The sequence below is a fragment of the Trichosurus vulpecula genome, chromosome 1 (assembly GCF_011100635.1).
Source record: "Trichosurus vulpecula isolate mTriVul1 chromosome 1, mTriVul1.pri, whole genome shotgun sequence".
Lineage (NCBI taxonomy): Eukaryota > Metazoa > Chordata > Mammalia > Diprotodontia > Phalangeridae > Trichosurus > Trichosurus vulpecula.
Window position 1 is genome coordinate 406581788 of NC_050573.1, and position 5685 is coordinate 406587472.

Here is a 5685-nt window from a genome sequence, read left to right on the forward strand (position 1 = left end):
TAGCCTAGATGTGAATTTCAGGTTCAGTCTAACTTCTGATCACTGTTTCATTATTGGGGGAAAGGAGGACGCCAAACTTTATATCCAAAACTTAACTTCTTTACCAAGTACCAGTTACACAATGAACACATAGAGCAGTTATCAAAGAAAACCCATCTATCCAAACTGATAACAAAATAGAAGTCAGAGAAGGTATTTATAGGAGAATGTATACTGAAAAATATACAGTGAAGGAGATCTCCCATTGGGAGCAAGGTAACTCAGTTCTAACGAGAGAGAGAGTCCTAGATGTCATCTGAGGGGAAATTCCTAGAAGTCTCTAGGGTAGCAAGCTGGGGATAAGGACATGATAGAGACTGCCAGTTCCTCTCATGTCTTCCTAGAGTCTTTTCCTTCAGCAACTTGAAGTGGGGTTGGCTTTGTCCATCTTGTCTGTCTCTCTCTCTCTCCTCTCTCTCTCTCTCTCTCTCTCTCTCTCTCTCTCTCTCTCTCTCTCTCTCTCTCTCTCTTTTGTATGTAGGCTTTATTCCAGGGGCCCAGGCAGGAGGGCAGCTGCTGCCCTCGGACCGGACTGGGTAAGAAGGGAGTGGCCCGGAGCTCCGGCTTCGGCTTCATCGGTACAGGAAGTCGGCCTTGATGTTGGCGGCGATCTCGGCTTCCCACTCGTCCCCGTTATTCTGCAATTTCTCCTTGTTGTAAAGCAGCTCCTCATGGGTTTCCGTGGAGAATTCAAAGTTGGGGCCCTCCACGATGGCATCCACAGGGCAGGCTTCCTGGCAGAAGCCACAGTAGATGCACTTGATCATATCATGTCATAGCGGATCGTCCTGCGGCTGCTGTCCGCCCTGGGCTCGGCCTCGATGGTAATGGCCTGTACCGGGCAGACCACCTCACAGAGTTTGCAGGCGACACAGCGCTCCTCCCCCGAAGGGTAGAGCCTCAAGGCGTGCCCTCCTCGAAAGCGAGGGCTCAGAGCGCCCTTCTCAAAGGGATAGTTGATGGTGGCGGGTTCCTGGAACAGGTAACTCAGAGTCATCCCCAAGCCTCGGAAGAGCTCCGACCACAGCAGGGTCTGGGCCGCTCGGTCAGCCACAGACTTCATGTCCATGGTGCACGTTGTGAATACATACTCGTAGGAGGAGGCGGAGGAGGGACTGCCGTGTAGACCTCTGGCCAGGCCTCGGCAACGGGCTGGTCCTGCGCCTGCGACCCGGGAAAGTACTCGCAGCAGAGCCATGTGAGGGCTGCTCATCTCGAGGAAGCTTCGGCGCCACTACCCGTCCATCTTGCCTCTTAAATCTGGAAGCTAGAAGTACCCATAGTGACCCAAAGCTTGGAAGAGAACTTGAAGAAGACAATGAAAACAGAAAAGAACTCCTTTCTCCCACTCTTCCCGGTTTTCGCACTGCTGGCAGGGCATTTGTCTCCACCAATGAGGAAAGAGTCCCATAACAATGAGCTTTGAGACTGGGGTTACACTTGCATCTCTGGTATAAATCTCACTTGATCATGACGGACGATTTCTTGGATAAGTCACTGTAATAGGACAGGATTTTGTTTAAAAGTTTTGAGTCGACGTTCATTAATGATATTGGCTACTGTTTTTCTTCTGCTTTATCCTTCCCTGATTTAGCTATTAGGACTACATTTGTCTCATAAAAGGATTCTGCTTGGGCGCTTTCCCAGTTTTTGAGATTAATTTATGAAGCATGGGCACCAGATGTATTTGAAAGGTTTAATGGAATTTTCTGATGAATCCATCAGGACTGGGAGTTTTCTGTTGTTTTGGGTCTTCACAAAGCAAATTATCTTTTTAGGCCTGGTTTTTGTTAGAAAAATGTTTCAAATGCCTCTGTTACTGAACATTCATCTTTTTTTTTCATTTGATTAAGCTCGAATTTGCAAAGTAGGTCGTCCTGGGCTGCTTTCTGAGCTCCACTGCTGTTCTGAACACACTGTTCCATTCCCTCCTGCATCTTCTGGTGGGTGCAGAATAGTCTTATGTTATTCAAATTTGCTTTTAATTTTAAGTTCTTCCTCCTGATGGCTTGCAGAACTTATTTCTGAATTGAATTGCTAAATTTAGCCACTGCACATTTTGGAGTTTGCAACTTTTTTTTTGGTAGGTGATCTATGAGTTCTTTTAATTGGTATTTCATTTTCTATGTTCAGAAGTTCCGGACAGTTCTTTTATAATTATTTCCTTCATTATAGTGTGAAGACTTTTTGTCCTGTCATGTTTCTTTGAGAGACCTATGATCCTTAGATTGTTTCTATGCATTCTGTCTTTGAGATTACAATGTTTTACCCAAGCATGTTTTCTTTTAATTTGTTTTTTGCTTCTCTTCTTCTATATTGTCCTTCATTTCTATGCATTTGCATAACCCCATCTATTGTTCTCTCTTTTACTTCTTTGGTGAGGCTTGCCATTGTACATTCCAGTTTTTCTATACTGCCCATTATTTTGCTGTGCAGGCCATGAATTTTCTTTCATAATTTTTATTTCTTTTTTAAACGTCTCAGGAATAGCATGCTGTGGTTCTATATTCTCCTCACATTCCATAGAGGCCTCTGTCTCATCAAGTGTTAGCTTTTTCTTTTTGCTTGATCTGGAAACCATATTTGCTTTTGTTGTTACTGTTTTTCCCCGTAGATTTATCTGCTTATGTTCAAGGTCTTTGAGTTTTATCTTTCCTTAAATTCTTAGTAATTTCAGTTTTTTTTCCTCTTATTTTCTTTTATTGCTCACTTTCTGACTTCTTTCTTTCTGATGGTAGATTTTCTGGGGGATGAATCTCAAAAGATCTCAGCCTCCTTCTATACTGGGCACGTTCAACCATCCTAGGGTTTTGCCCTAAATGACTTTTGAATGTATAGAACTGCCTTCAGCTGGATGCTGAGATCTTTCTCTCAGACTTAGTGGAGTGCCACATTGTTGTTGTTCAGTGGTTCAATTGCGTCTGATTCTTCATGACCCTGTATGGGGTTTTCTGGGCAAAGATACTGGAGTGGTTTGCCATTTCCTTCTCCAAGGGATTAAGGCAAATAGAGGTTAAGTGATTTGCCCAGGGTTACAATAGCTAGTGAGTGTCTGAGGTCACATTTGAATTCAGGTCTTTCTGACTCCAGGCCCAGCTCTCTATTCACTAAGCCATCTAGCTGCCTCTAGGAATGACACATAGTTCCCCAATATATGGAAACCTTTTCTAGTGTCTTGTACAACTCCCTTTGTGCTTAGCACTGGCAGTTCAGAGAGTTGCCATGTTGGTGCTGTAGGGTTGATTTCTGTAGTTTGGTCTCTGTGGCTCCAGAAGGAGGAGTGTGTGAGCTGTGGTGTGGAGCTCTTTTTGAAGACCAAACACACGTCCTGATCCATTCCCTCTATTCCTGGTTCTCTCGAAAAGACTTTTGTATCACAGACTGCTGCAACCCTATGGGATCCCAGAAAGTTTCTTCTCCTGGAGCACTGCTGTGGTGTTGGCAGTGGCTCTCTGTCACTGTCTGAATAAACCTCGGCATCCTGGAGCCAGAATCTCTATGCCAATGGAGAGAGTGGGGAAGGATAGGGGTGGGAGGATGTGGAGTTGCATTTTATTGTGAGCATGTGGTCTGTGGTCAGCTGGTGTAGCTGATAGTGTAGGAGATCAGAGGTGGACAAGGGGTACTGAATGAGGTCAGTGTAGATATCAGTTCATTTTTTTAACCTTCTTTTGCATTTTGAGTGTTCTAAATCATGGAGGCAGCTGAAGTTGCTTTATCTTTGGCAGATAATTTCTGTTTTGATAGGAGTTTGAGAGGTCAAGGGAATCAGAGAAAATGTCTAGTTCTCCATTTTATTGATCACATGACCTGCGTGAGCATTTTTAACAAGTTAAATTGGTTTTGAAAAGTCTCTGAAAAGGATATAGGGGAGAATGGACAGACAACAAATAAAGGCAGTAACATAAGTGTAATATAAGTTAAAAGGAAATCCAGAATAAAAGATTCTAAGGGAGGAGAGTAGAGAATGCTTTTCCTCCTCCATTCCATCTCTTAGAACCCCCAACTTTTTTCAAAGACTAACTCAAGTGCTACTTTTGTAAGGAGACCTTTCCTGATCCCTGAAAATAGTATCCCCAACAAATTACTTCATATATATCTCATATTTACTTATAACATATACAATAGGGTATCTGCTTCTTGAGGGCAGAGACAGTTTAGTTTTTGTCTTTCTATACCCAGCACTTTGCATAGTGCCTGCCACATAGTAGATGCTTAATAAATGTTTGCTGCATGAATGAATAAGGGTTTTAGGGCTATACTAAGTACTCAGATGTCCTATAAACACTCCTACTTTAAGCTTCTGCTTTTAAGAACCTCCTCATCTTTTCTGTACCGGAAGAAATGAGGTCAGTCTTGGCAATAGCTACTATGATTCTGAGAAGGGGTAGTGGATGTAGAAGATAATAATACAAAGGTCTTAATCTTGAATGGTTGACGAAATGAATGTGCAATCTGAGATTCTCTCTACAAAGCTACCTTAGATTAATACTCAACCCTGTGCTTTATTTCAATAGCAAATCTTTGGGATGGACAAAGTGAAAATTGCAGCCTGTGTGACAGAAGATAAACTTCTACAAACATTGAAAAATCCAGGGGAAAGGTTGTGTAATAAATTGGCAAATACTTTAAGATTTATTAAGATGGTAGGTGCTCTCTGAACACATATTATTTTCATTACTGTGGCCTTTTCATGTGACTGACATGGCTTGGTTTCCTAAAACTATAAAAATCAGCTCTTGAAAGGAACAGGAACGTTTTATTCATTCATTCATTAATTTATCTATTTATATTAATTCAATTTTATGTTATTTTTAGTTTAAATAATTCTGTCCCATTGAGAAGTCAAGGAAAACAAAGACCATTACAAATATGCGTAGTGATACAATATAATTTCTACACCAGCTATGTCCCAGAAAGAAAGAAAAAAAGAAAGGAAGAAAGGAAAGAAGGAAGAAAAAAGAAAGAGAGAAAAGAAAGAAAAAATTATATTTTGACTTGTAGTCCATCTATCTTCTCTATCTAGAGATAACATGTATTATCATGAGTACTTTGGATTTGTGGTTGGTCACTGTGTTGATCAGAGTTCCTAAATCTTTCAGAGTTGATCGTTCTTATAATATCGAAGTCAATGTTCTTGTTCTGGTCCTGCCGCTCACTTAATTTTACTTAAGTTGATAGGTTTTTTGAAACTATTTCCTTCATCATTTCTTATAGCATAGAATGCAGTATTTTCTTGTTTAATATACCATATCTTCATTCCCCACTCCCCAACTGATGGGTATACCCTCAGTTTCCAATTCTTTGCTCTTAGCAAAAGAACTACTATAATTTTGTACAAATATCCTTTTCCTTTTTCTTTGATTTCCTTGGGGTGTAGACTCGTAAGCAGTATTTCTGGGTAAGAAGATATGTACATTTTAATACTTTTTGGGGCAAAATTAAAAATTACTTTCCAAAATGGTCATTCTAATTCACAACTCTACCTACAGTACATTAGTATACCTGTTTTCCCACATACCCTCCAGCATATGTAATTTTCTTTTGTTGCCATCTTAGCTCATCTGATGGGTATAAGGGAGTGCCTCAGAGTTGTCTAAATTTGCATTTCTCTAGTTATTAGTGATTTACAGCATTTTTTCACAT

At 41.0% G+C, this 5685-nt stretch overlaps 1 pseudogene; it reads right to left on the reverse strand.

The window, feature by feature from the left end:
* Positions 1-611: 611 nt before the first annotated feature.
* Positions 612-1252, reverse strand: LOC118842590 (annotated as a pseudogene).
* Between the last annotated feature and the right edge of the window lie 4433 nt (positions 1253-5685).